This window comes from Oncorhynchus tshawytscha, linkage group LG10 (assembly GCF_018296145.1).
Source record: "Oncorhynchus tshawytscha isolate Ot180627B linkage group LG10, Otsh_v2.0, whole genome shotgun sequence".
NCBI classification, from domain to species: Eukaryota; Metazoa; Chordata; class Actinopteri; order Salmoniformes; family Salmonidae; genus Oncorhynchus; species Oncorhynchus tshawytscha.
Genome location: NC_056438.1, coordinates 10,001,327 through 10,014,334, shown reverse-complemented (window position 1 = coordinate 10,014,334; position 13,008 = coordinate 10,001,327).

Here is a 13,008-nt window from a genome sequence, read left to right as displayed (position 1 = left end):
CAGGGCATCGTTAAAGAGTGTCCCCAAGAGGCAGCACATTGAGGGTCATAGGGTCGGTTTCGAAGGGTTAAAATGATAATACTTGTGACGGGGGCATAGGAAATTTGAAGTCAATCGGCCCAAACGCATTTTTGACCTCCATTGGACACAATGGTCTTGCAGTTCTAGAAACGAAGAGCCTTGTTTTGAATTCTTTAATAAATTCTGCAGAGGATATAGATTTTTTCTTTTTACTTGAAACTTCAATCTGCCTGTCTGTCTGCCTGTCTGTCTGTCTGTCTGTCTGTCTGTCTGTCTGTCTGTCTGTCTGTCTGTCTGTCTGTCTGTCTGTCTGTCTGTCTGTCTGCCTGCCCACTGCCTGCCCACTGCTGCTGCCTGTCTGCCTGTCTGTCTGTCTGTCTGTCTGTCTGTCTGTCTGTCTGTCTGTCTGCCTGCCCACCTGCCTGCCTGTCTGCCTGTCTGTCTGTCTGTCTGCCTGTCTGTCTGTCTGTCTGTCTGTCTGCCTGCCCACCTGCCTGCCTGTCTGCCTGTCTGTCTGTCTGTCTGCCTGTCTGTCTGTCTGTCTGTCCTGCCTGCCCACCTGCCTGCCTGTCTGCCTGTCTGTCTGTCTGTCTGTCTGTCTGTCTGTCTGTCTGTCTGTCTGTCTGTCTGTCTGTCTGTCTGTCTGTCTGTCTGCCTGTCTGTCTGTCTGTCTGTCTGTCTGTCTGTCTGTCTGTCTGTCTGTCTGTCTGCCTGTCTGTCTGTCTGTCTGTCTGTCTGTCTGTCTGTCTGTCTGTCTGTCTGTCTGTCTGTCTGTCTGTCTGTCTGTCTGTCTGTCTGTCTGTCTGTCTGTCTGTCTGTCTGTCTGTCTGATTACAGGAAGTGAGAAAAAGGGGTAGAGTGAGGGAAGGGGAGAAAGGAAAGAGAGAGATGAGAGGGAGGGAGGGAGGGAGGGAGGGAGGGAGGGAGGGGGGAGGGAGGGAGGGAGGGAGGGAGGGATGAGAGGAGGGAAAGAAGTAGTGGTGGAAAAAAGTAAAGATATATATATATAATAGAAAATGACTCTAGTAAAAGTGAAAATCACCCAGTAAAATACTACTTGAGTAAAAGTCTAAAGGTATTTGGTTTTAAATATACTTAAATATCAAAAGTAAAAGTAATTACTAAAATAGGTATAAAAAATAAAAGTATAAATAATTTCAAATTAATTATTTTATGAAAACCAGAGGGCACCCTTTTCTTGTTGTTTTAATGTATGGATAGCCAGGGGCACAATCCATGACTCAGACATATTTTACAAATGAAGCATTTGTGTTTAGTGAGTCCTCCAGATCAGAGGCAGTAGGGATGACCAGGGATGTTCTCTGTTTAGTGAGTCCTCCAGATCAGAGGTAGTAGGGATGACCAGGGATGTTCTCTGTTTAGTGAGTCCGCCAGATCAGAGGTAGTAGGGATGACCAGGGATGTTCTCTGTTTAGTGAGTCTGCCAGATCAGAGGCATTAGGGATGACCGGGGATGTTCTCTGTTTAGTGAGTCCTCCAGATCAGAGGCAGTAGGGATGACCAGGGATGTTCTCTGTTTAGTGAGTCCTCCAGATCAGAGGCAGTAGGGATGACCATTGATGTTCTCTGTTTAGTGACCGGGATGTCCTCCAGATCAGAGGCAGGGATACGGATGACCATTGACCGGGGATGTTCTCTGTTTAGTGAGTCTTCCAGATCAGAGGCAGTGTTCTCTGTTTAGTGTGTCCTCCAGATCAGAGGCAGTAGGGATGACCAGGGATGTTCTCTGTTTAGTGAGTCTTCCAGATCAGAGGCAGTAGGGATGACCAGGGATGTTCTTTTGATGTGTGTGATTTGGACCATTTCCCTGTCCTGCTAAGCATTCAAAATCTAACCAGTACTTTTGGGTGCCAAAATGGACATTTTGGATATATATGGATGGAATTAATCGAACCAAAGGACCAATTGTGATGTTTATGGGACATATTGGAGTGCCAACAAAAGGAGCTCGTCAAAGGTAAGGCATGTTTTATATTTTATTTCTGCGTTTTATGTAGCGCCTGCAGGGTTGAAATATGCTACTCTTTGTTTACTGTTGTGCTTTCATCAGATAATAGCTTCTTATGCTTTCGCCGAAAAGCCTTTTTAAAATCTGACATGTTGGCTGGATTCACAATGAGTGTAGCTTTAATTGAGTATATTACATGTGTGATTTAATGAAAGTTAGATTTTTATATCATTTTATTTGAATTTGCCGCGCTGCATTTTCCCTGGCTTTTGGCCAAGTGGGACGCAAGCGTCCCCTATCCTAGAGAGGTTAATGTTTTGCACATGGCCTCACATGGGAATCATTAAAGAGATGGATGGGGCTAAGGCTTAAGAGGGTGTGAACGATGCTGAATGGGTGTAGATGAAGACGAGCTCTCCAGTAGGTGTACCAAAAACATTTAAGGGCCATTTTCTCAAAAGTGGGGTTACAAGTTTATCAACTTCCAAAGCAGAATTACTTTCCCATTGTTCCTCAACTGCAGGGTATGATATGCCATTCTCTAGCTTTGAGTCTCTACTTGTATCCATTGTAAATAACACAACTTCAAATTTTGCTGCACAAGACCGAATCGAGGCAGTTGATTCTGAGGACAAAAGGGGGTGAAACTCAATATCTTGAAGGTGTTCCTAATTTTTTGTCCACTCAGTGTATAATTAGTGTAAGACTGTGCTGCCACCTAGTGGAGAGAAATAAAGAATGTGTCAAGACAAAATAGGAAGGGAAGTTCAGAGTCCAGACTTGTGATCCTTCTGGTTGATAGCTGAAATCACAAAAAGGAATGGACAGAAGGGGAAAGGGGAAGGCATTTAACGTCCATCCACCCACTGGTTTCACTCGGCAATAACCACAAAGGACAATCAAGACAATCATCAAACGTCTGTAAAAAAAATAATTTAAAAAAAGGCCACAACGGAACGTCCTTAACTCCTCTCTTCATACAAACACAACACGGGTTCATGTCCCAACCATCCAGCAACAACAACAGATCACTTCCTTCTTCCCTGTCATGTATACTAACATCAAAGGTAGACACTTTGGAAATAAGGTTCAACCTCCCAGTTCAAACTCCGTCCAGAACAAACTGAAATACACTCAGCACTAATTTCTTTCATGTGTAGAAGAGTGCAGAATTTAAAACATTCGTAGTCTCCTCCACACTCCAGCCCAGTAGGTGGCGGCAATGCACCTAATATTAGTCTGTATGCCCGCCATTCAAATCCAAATTGTGTGTGTGTGTGTGTGTGTGTGTGTGTGTGTGTGTGTGTGTGTGTGTGTGTGTGTGAGAGAGAGAACTTGTAGTCTTCACACACTCAGGTAAGGAAAGAAATTGTACTTTAGGTGTGGTTACCGTACAGTCAATAACACATTAGAAAAATTCAATATACAGTGTGCGCAAATGGCGTGAGGAAGTCAAGCAATAAAAAGGCCATAGTGGTGAAATAATTACAATTTAGAAAATGAACACTGGAGTGACAGATGTGCAGAGGATGATGTGCAAGAAGAGATACAGGTGTGCAAAAAAAGTAAATAAAAACAATATGGGGATGAGGTAGGTAGATTGGATGGGCTATTTACAGATGGGCTGTGTACAGCTGCAGTGATCAGTTAGCTACTCAGATAGCTGATGCTTAAAGTTAGTGAGGGAGTTATACGTCTCCAACTACAGCGATTTTTGCAATTCGTTCCAGTCATTGGCAGCAGAGAACTGGAAGGAAAGGCAGCCAAAGGAAGTGTTGGCTTTTGGGGATGACCAGTGAGATATACCTGCTGGAGCGCATGCTATGGGTGGGTGTTGTTATGGTGACCAGTGAGCTGAGAAAAGGCAGAGCTTAACCTAGCAAAGACTTATAGATGACCTGGAGCCAGTGGGTCTGGCGACGAATATGTAACGAGGGCCAGTCGACGAGAGCATACAGGTCGCAGTGGTGGGTGGTATGTGGTGCTTTGGTGACAAAACAGATGGCATTGTGATAGACTGCATCCAGTTTGCTGAGTAGAGTATTGGAGGCTATTTTGTAAATGACATCGCCTATGTCCATGTTCAGTAGGATAGTCTGTTTTACGAGGGTATGTTTGGCAGCGTGAGTGACGGAGGCTTTGTTGAGAAATAGGAAGCCGATTCTAGATATAATTTTGTATTGGAAATGTTTAATATGAGTCTGGAAGGAGAAATATTCTAAATAAGGCTGTAACGTTGAAGGTCCCCAGGAACACAGTGGCCTCCATCATTCTTAAATGTTTGGAGTTTGGAGCCACCAAGACTCTTCCTAGAGCTGGCCGCCCGGCCAAACGGAGCAATCGGGGGAGAAGGGCCTTGGTCAAGGAGGTGACTCTGAGGGTCACTCTGATAGAACTCCAGAGTTCCTCTGTGGCGATGGGAGAACCTTCCAGAAGGACAACCATCTCTGCAGCACTCCACAATCAGGCCTGTATGGTCGTGGCCAGACAGAAGCCACTCCTCAGTAAAAGGCACATGACAGCCTGCTTAGAGTTTGCCAAAAGGCACCTAAAGGACTCAAACCATGAGAAACAAGATTCTCTGGTCTGATGAAACCAAGATTGAACTCGCCTGAATGCCAAGCGTTACGTCTGAAGGACACCTGGGACCATCTCTACGGTGAAACATGTTGGTGGCAGCATCATGCTGTGGGGGAGTTTTTCAGCTGCAGGTTGTGGGAGACTAGTCAGGATCGAGGGAAAGATGAACGGAGCGAAGTACAGAGAGAACCTTGATGAAAACCTGCTTCAGAGCACTCAGGACCTACGACTGGAGTGAAGGTTCACCTTCCACCAGGACAACGACCCTAAGCACACAGCCAAGACCACGCAAGAGTGGCTTTGGGACAAGTCTCTGAATGTCCTTGAGTGGCTCAGCCAGAGCCCAGACCTGAACCCGATCAAACATACCTGGAGAGACCTAAAAATAGCTGTACTGCGACGCTTCCCATCCAACCTGACAGAGCTTGAGAGGATCTGCAGAGAAGAATGGGTAAACTCCCCAAATACAGGTGTGACAAGCTTGTAGCGTCATACCCAAGAAGACTTGAGGCTGTAATCGCTGCCAAAGGTGCTTCAACAATGTACTGAGGTCGGAATACTTATGTAAATGTTATAGTTTTATTTGCTACAATTTCTAAAAACCTGTTTTTGTTTTGTAATTATAGGGTATTGTCTGTAGATTGATAAGGGGAAAAAGCAATTTAATACATTTTAGAACATGGCTCTAACGTAAGAAAATGTGGAAAAAGTCAAGGGGTCTGAATACTTTCTGAATGCACTGTCCCAACAGTAGAAAATAGGATAAAATATTTTTTCTAATGATTTCAAGTTTATTTCACAACTCCTAATATTCAGCAAATTACACTCAGTGGAGTATCTGACATAGGCGTTGAAAAAGCAGCTGTGAATAGGCTACCAGTGCGGCAAGATCAGCTGGCTGCCGGTAATATTTCTTGACTTGGACATACAGGTTTGCCAACAACATGGCTAACCTTTGTTAAACCAGCTAAACAGCTGCTCTTAGCAACAATGTGTTTGGAGTTCCCTTCTTCCTCCAGTTACAACGTGGGGAGGTCGAAATATATGTATATTTTAAAACATCCTATCAAATCTCTTCATTTTAAAATGTTGATTACTTTTACTTTCCATTAGCATTCATCTGGTGAAACGTTTGTTGTTGCTAGCGTATGATGTGGGCCCCATTCACCTGGTGATACGTTTGTTGTTGCTAGCGTATGATGTGGGCCCCATTCACCTGGTGATACGGTTGTTGTTGCTAGCGTATGATGTGAGCCCCATTCACCTGGTGATAAGGTTGTTGTTGCTAGCGTATGATGTGGGCCCCATTCACCTGGTGATACGGTTGTTGTTGCTAGCGTATGATGTGAGCCCCATTCACCTGGTGATAAGGTTGTTGTTGCTAGCGTATGATGTGAGCCCCATTCACCTGGTGATAAGGTTGTTGTTGCTAGCGTATGATGTGGGCCCCATTCACCTGGTGATACGTTTATTGTTGCTAGCGTATGATGTGGGCCCCATTCACCTGGTGATAAGGTTGTTGTTGCTAGCGTATGATGTGGGCCCCATTCACCTGGTGATACGTTTATTGTTGCTAGCGTATGATGTGGGCCCCATTCACCTGGTGATACGGTTGTTGTTGCTAGCGTATGATGTGGGCCCCATTCACCTGGTGATACGGTTGTTGTTGCTAGCGTATGATGTGGGCCCCATTCACCTGGTGATAAGGTTGTTGTTGCTAGCGTATGATGTGGGCCCCATTCACCTGGTGATAAGGTTGTTGTTGCTAGCGTATGATGTGGGCCCCATTCACCTGGTGATACGGTTGTTGTTGCTAGCGTATGATGTGGGCCCCATTCACCTGGTGATAAGTTTATTGTTGCTAGCGTATGATGTGGGCCCCATTCACCTGGTGATACGGTTGTTGTTGCTAGCGTATGATGTGGGCCCCATTCACCTGGTGATACGGTTGTTGTTGCTAGCGTATGATGTGGGCCCCATTCACCTGGTGATACGTTTGTTGTTGCTAGCGTATGATGTGGGCCCCATTCACCTGGTGATACGGTTGTTGTTGCTAGCGTATGATGTGGGCCCCATTCACCTGGTGATACGGTTGTTGTTGCTAGCGTATGATGTGGGCCCCATTCACCTGGTGATACGGTTGTTGTTGCTAGCGTATGATGTGGGCCCCATTCACCTGGTGATACGGTTGTTGTTGCTAGCGTATGATGTGGGCCCCATTCACCTGGTGATACGGTTGTTGTTGCTAGCGTATGATGTGGGCCCCATTCACCTGGTGATACGGTTATTGTTGCTAGCGTATGATGTGGGCCCCATTCACCTGGTGATAAGTTTATTGTTGCTAGCGTATGATGTGGGCCCCCATGACGCCAGGTTGTCTGGTCAAGAAAAGGTTGAAGACCCATGGTGCATTGTGCCTCTTTTTGTTCAATTATTGCAACTGAAATAAAATGCTTTATGTCGTATAAAAAAATATGTGTCTAAAACAGAAGTTTATTCCAACGAGACTGACCTGGTTAAATAAACGTTTCATAGGAAATGTAAAGGACAGGATTCTATCGGTAGAGCAGCCCACTGGACAAACGATACATTAGTTTCTTTAAAGGTGATTCCTGATTGAGCCGGAATATACAGCGTTCACAGTGAATACAGTCTCCGTGAACGTGGGAATATTAAAAGCTGCATTCTACTACCCTCGATCCGATTGATTTCCGGCCTAGGTACCGGTAAATACATACAGACAGACAGAGAGACAGACCAGTATGCCATAGGAGGTACTGTAAGTAGCCTTTAATTTACAGAAAGCATCACAATCCAAACAAACACACACACATGCATGCACACACACGCACACACACACACACACACACACACACACACACACACACACACACACACACACACACACACACACACAAATAATCTCTAGTATTCACAACCTGGGATAGAAGAAACATTGTAAACAAAAATCTGGGACCCTCAAATTAGTATGATATGTTATATTTGGTATGGTATTGGTATGGTACTGTATATATTCATTTGTGGATGTCCTTCACCCATTTTGTACATGTTTACGAATTGCAATTCGTACAATATGTTACTAATGTTCAATATGTATATGTTATGATTTCCAATTTGTTGTGGCTAACGTTAGCTAGGTGGCTAACACTAACATCACCTACTGTCGGTGCTAGGTTAGGGTTAACGTTAGGAGTTAGGTTAAAGGGTTAGGGTTAGGAGAAGGGTTAGCTAACATGCTAAGTAGTTGCAAAGTAGCTAATTAACTAAAATGCTAAAGTTGTCTGTGATGAGATTAGAACACACACCTTTAGGGTTGCTAGATGTTTGTATTATATGTATGTAACCTGATGTGAAATGGCTAGCTAGTTAGCGGTGGTGCGCGCTAATTGCGTTTCGATCGTCACTTGCTCTGAGACCTTGAAGTAGTTGTTCCCCTGGCGCGATGGGGTAACGATGCTTCGCGGGAGGCAGTTGTTGATGTGTGCAGAGGGTCCCTGGTTTGAGCCCAGGTAGGGACGGAAGCTATACTGTTACATGTACACCCAACCATCCTCCTTTGGTTTTTGCCTTAAGTAACCTTCTTTCTTATGCAACCATACCAAACGTTACATATCATACTAATATGATTGTCCCGGATGTTCGTTTACCACGTTAGAGCCTGGTATTCAAAACAAATGTACACTTTTTTTTTTAATCATCATACAGTATATAAATTATAAAGATAAATCCTTAGGCTGTATCCCAAAATAGCACCCTATTCCCTACATAGTTCACTACTTTTGACCAGGGCGCAAATATAGTGCACTATAAAGGGAATAGTGCGACATTGGGGAAGCATACTTAGAATCCAACATATCTGTACTGTACACCTTTATCATAAGTATTTAAAGTAGAGGTCAAAGAGAGGGTAATATTCTGGAGAGAGAGAGAGACAGAGAGAGAAATGTAGAGTTCCTTCATTGCCACGTATGTACCATTGTGTACCGATTCTACTAGAAGAAGAAGATACTGAAAGACTGGATGACGTCGCCACCCAGTGGCCATACAAGCTCATGGCATCATAGCGTCACTGCTCATCTATCTATACATACATACTGTGTGTTCCAAATCACACCCTATTCCGTTTATAGTGCAGAAAGTTTGCCCTATGGATCCTGGTCAAAAGTAGTGCATTATGAAAGGAATGGGGTGTGATTTGGAACCCAGACTAGTGCATTAGAAAAGGAATTAGGGTGTGATTTGGAACACAAACTAGTGCATTATGAAAGGAATGGGGTGTGATTTGGAACACAGACTAGTGCATTATGAAAGGAATAGGGTGTGATTTGGAACACAGACTAGTGCATTAGAAAAGGAATAGGGTGTGATTTGGAACACAGACTAGTGCATTAGAAAAGGAATAGGGTGTGATTTGGAACACAGACTAGTGCATTAGAAAAGGAATAGGGTGTGATTTGGAACACAGACGCACAGAGACTTTTCGGAGGATAGTGTTGGAGATAACCTGTTAGCTATTTATCTTTCTTTTCTTTCTTTCTTCATTTTGTATAACTCCCCTCCTCTAATTCAAAATGTTGGCTATAGTGCCTGTCATTATAAGATATATTACTTAGGCTTTATTTCTAAAAAATATTCTCAAGAATTTAAAAAAACAAATTCTTAATTCAAAATCAGGATTCTGGTGTTTCTTTTCACCTTCAAAAGTAGGTTGTAGTTTAAAATGCAGTCATTCCATTGGATGGCAGTGTTTGTCACTCAAAATCAGCTGACAAATGGCTATGCCTATAACTGACTGCCACAGGCCTGTGTTCAACATATGCCGTACTTGGGGCTCAGAGTTCTTTCTTAGGCCGGGATTCAATCCAAATCCCAATCTGCATTTTAAAGGATATTTTACGATTGAGCGGTTAACCGCCTTTAACCACCTCCACAACCACCTCAACAACTACCTTTATAAGCAGCATTGTTGGTGCTATGAATCAAATGATCTGCTCAGGAAAATCTATGGGTCCTATCTTAGAACTAATATGATGGAAACCCACACTAGCCCATGCCTCCAATCCAATGTTTTTACATTTGTGCAGAGTAGTGAACGAGTGTTCAGGAGAAAAGTATGTATTATTGGGACGCACACTGGGTCCGAGCCTGTAAAAAGGGGGCCTAGACTTTATCCTGGGCACATAACTTGGTCGGGAGAAACTCCTGGCTCTACATATTCTAACCCGATGATCATTCAACTACGGCAGTGTTTTATGCTATTGTGACATCATCGGTGTTGCCATAGAAATAGAATCCCACTTGTTAAATGGCTGCCGGTCCACCCATTTCAAACCCATTGATTTGATTGGGGAATGTCCTTTCTAGTCATTGTGCTTCTATGGTCTCCTCCCCAACCTCCACTGTACTCTCTTAGATTTAAAGGTGCCTGGAAGAACCTTTCAAGCTGAAAAAGATTCCTGAAAGAACCCCTTTGAAAAGAGTCTTTGAGGAACCCATATGTAAAGGTTCAAACGTTTTGTGGCGGAAGAGAATACATTTAGAACCTTTTTAATAATATATTGTAGAGGTGGGCAGTCTCAGATTGGAGGCGTGGCTTATTGGAGGCGTGACTTTCAGATAGTTATTTGTGGTCACCCGTTAGTGTAAATGTCATTCCTGTTCATCATGTAAAGTTTGTACACTGCAAATTAACATGTTCCTTGAATATTTATGTGTATTACATATTCTAATACTAACATTGCTGATTCCATTCAGTAATAAAGTGATGATTTGCATAAAGCTGTTGATGAACTCTGTTAGCCTCATTGAAGCTACAAAACTGTCAGTGTTCAACTGTAACATGTGATGACAATACAACAGAACGGATGAACAGGAATGACATTTACTCTCACAGGTGGTCAAAAAAATATAGATCTTAAAGCCACGCCCCTACTAAGTCACATCTCCACTCCCGGTTCCTACAGGAACCCGTTGCTACATTGAACCATTGAAGCCAGGGTGTCAAACTCATTCCATGGAGGGCCGAGTGTATGCTGTTTTTTAAATATTTTTTTTCAATTAAGACTTGGACAACCAGGTGAAGGGAGATCCTTACTAATTAATTACCTTAATTCATCAATCAAGTACAAGGGTGGAGCGTAAACCCTCAGACACTCGATCCTCTGTGGAATGAGTTTAACACATGTTTATTAAAGCTTCCTCCAAGAACCCCTCAACTAACCAAAGGTGTAAATATGAACCATTGACAAAAAATGGTTACTCGAGGATCTCCAGGGTGACTCGAGGATCTCCAGGGTTACTCGAGGATCCCCAGGGTGACTCGAGGATTTCCAGGGTTACTCAAGGATCTCCAAGGTTACTCGAGGATCCCCAGGGTTACTTGAGGATCTCCAGGGTGACTCGAGGATCCCCAGGGTTACTCGAGGATCCCCAGGGTGACTCGAGGATCCCCAGGGTGACTCGAGGATCCACAGGGTGACTCGAGGATCTCCAGGGTTACTCGAGGGTCTCCAGGGTTACTCGAGGATCTCCAGGATTACTCGAGGATCCCCAGGGTGACTCGAGGATCCCCAGGATTACTCGAGGATCTCCAGGATTACTCGAGGATCCCCAGGGTGACTCGAGTCACCACGAATTCTAAATGTGTACTGTGAAAAACAACATTCTGTTTCTATGGAGTCGACCCCAACTTCTACTGTAACTGTAAAACAACATTGTCTAGTTACATCATATTAAAAGGCTTTATTATTATTATTATTATTATTAAAAACATACAGGACGTTTAGATTGAAACCCCTGGCTTTGTCTCTAATGACACCCTATCTCCTACATAGTGCACTACTTGTGACCTATAGGGCTCTGGTCAAAAGTAGGTATTTGGGAAAAAGGCCCTCACTCAGAGAAACAAAATGGCGGGTGTTCAATCAGGTGAGGCTGAAATTCCATAACAGAATCCCTCTCAGTTTTCCCAAATAGGAATGTTCCCAGTCTGAAAATTCCAGAATTTTCCAAAATGTAATGGAATTCCGGAATTCAAATTTTCTTATTTTCTTGTCTTAACGTTCCGTCTGGATCTCCAGTTCATGTCTTTATATTTAGGAACTCTCTTTTTCAATCATGACCTTTGAACTGTTGACCTCTAACCTCTAATTAACCTCTGAGCTCAGCCACTTACAGTCCATCTGAGAGGTCTGAGACAGATCCATAGTTTCAGGGCTGTGTCCTGATTTTCTACCTTTTTCCTAAAAGTGTGCACACTTCGAGAGAAAGGAGAGATTGTTGGAACGTAACGTCAGCCTTCATTAATAGCAGTCTGTTCTGCTGGAGGTTTGGTGTAAGAAGCCGGCCTCTCGCCACATCGTGCCCAGTATCGGTGCAGTCTGCCTTGGCACGGTGTGGCTCTGGGGCCCCTTTGTGACTTGGATTGGTAGTTGAGAGAAAAAAGACAGAGAGGTCGTGAGGGAGAGAGAGAGAGAAATAGAGAGAGAGAAATAGAGAGAGAAAGCGAGAGAGAGAAATAGAGAGAGAAATAGAGAGAGAGAAATAGAGAGAGAGAAAGCGAGAGAGAGAAATAGAGAGAGAAATAGAGAGAGAGAAATAGAGAGAGAAAGCGAGAGAGAGAATAAGTAGAGGGAGAAAGACAGAGAGATGGGAGAGAGAGAGATGGGAGAGAGAGAGAGAGAGAGAGAGAGTATGGCTTTTGTGTGTGTATAACATCACAAGTGATTTATCTCCGTATCCCACCCTTTCTCTCTCTTTTTATCCCTGTTTCGTCTGTGTTCAGCAATAGACAGAGAAGAGCTCAGTAATGTCTCTCTTTTCATCCCTGTTTCGTTTGTGTTCAGCAATAGACAGAGAAGAGCTCAGTAATGTCTCTCTTTTTATCCCTGTTTCGACTATGTTCAGCAATAGACAAGAGAAGAGCTCAGTAATGTCTCTCTTTTCATCCCTGTTTCGTCTATGTTCAGCAATAGACAAGAGAAGAGCTCAGTAATGTCTCTCTTTTCATCCCTGTTTCGTCTGTGTTCAGCAATAGACAAGAGAAGAGCTCAGTAATGTCTCTCTTTTCAAATGGCACACTATTCTCTATATAGTGCAGTGCTCATGAACCAGGGTGGCCTTTGGGACGCAATCTATATGTCTCTTTTCTCAACTCGTGTATCTTGGTCATGCCTCTATCACCGTGTATCAGATTGAACTCTCCTCACACTGGGCTAATGGTGCTGGTAACTTAAACAACGCAAACCCCGCTAACTCCTCCTCAATTCCCCCCAACCCCTCCCCTAGCCCCTCGTCCTCCTCATCCCCCTGTCCTCCATCCGGCCTCCTCCTCTCTCTCTCTCCTCCCCTCCTCTCGTCCGTCACCATCTCCTGAACGTGAAGCTTCAGCCCATTCACAGCGCTCGCTGCCGTCTGCA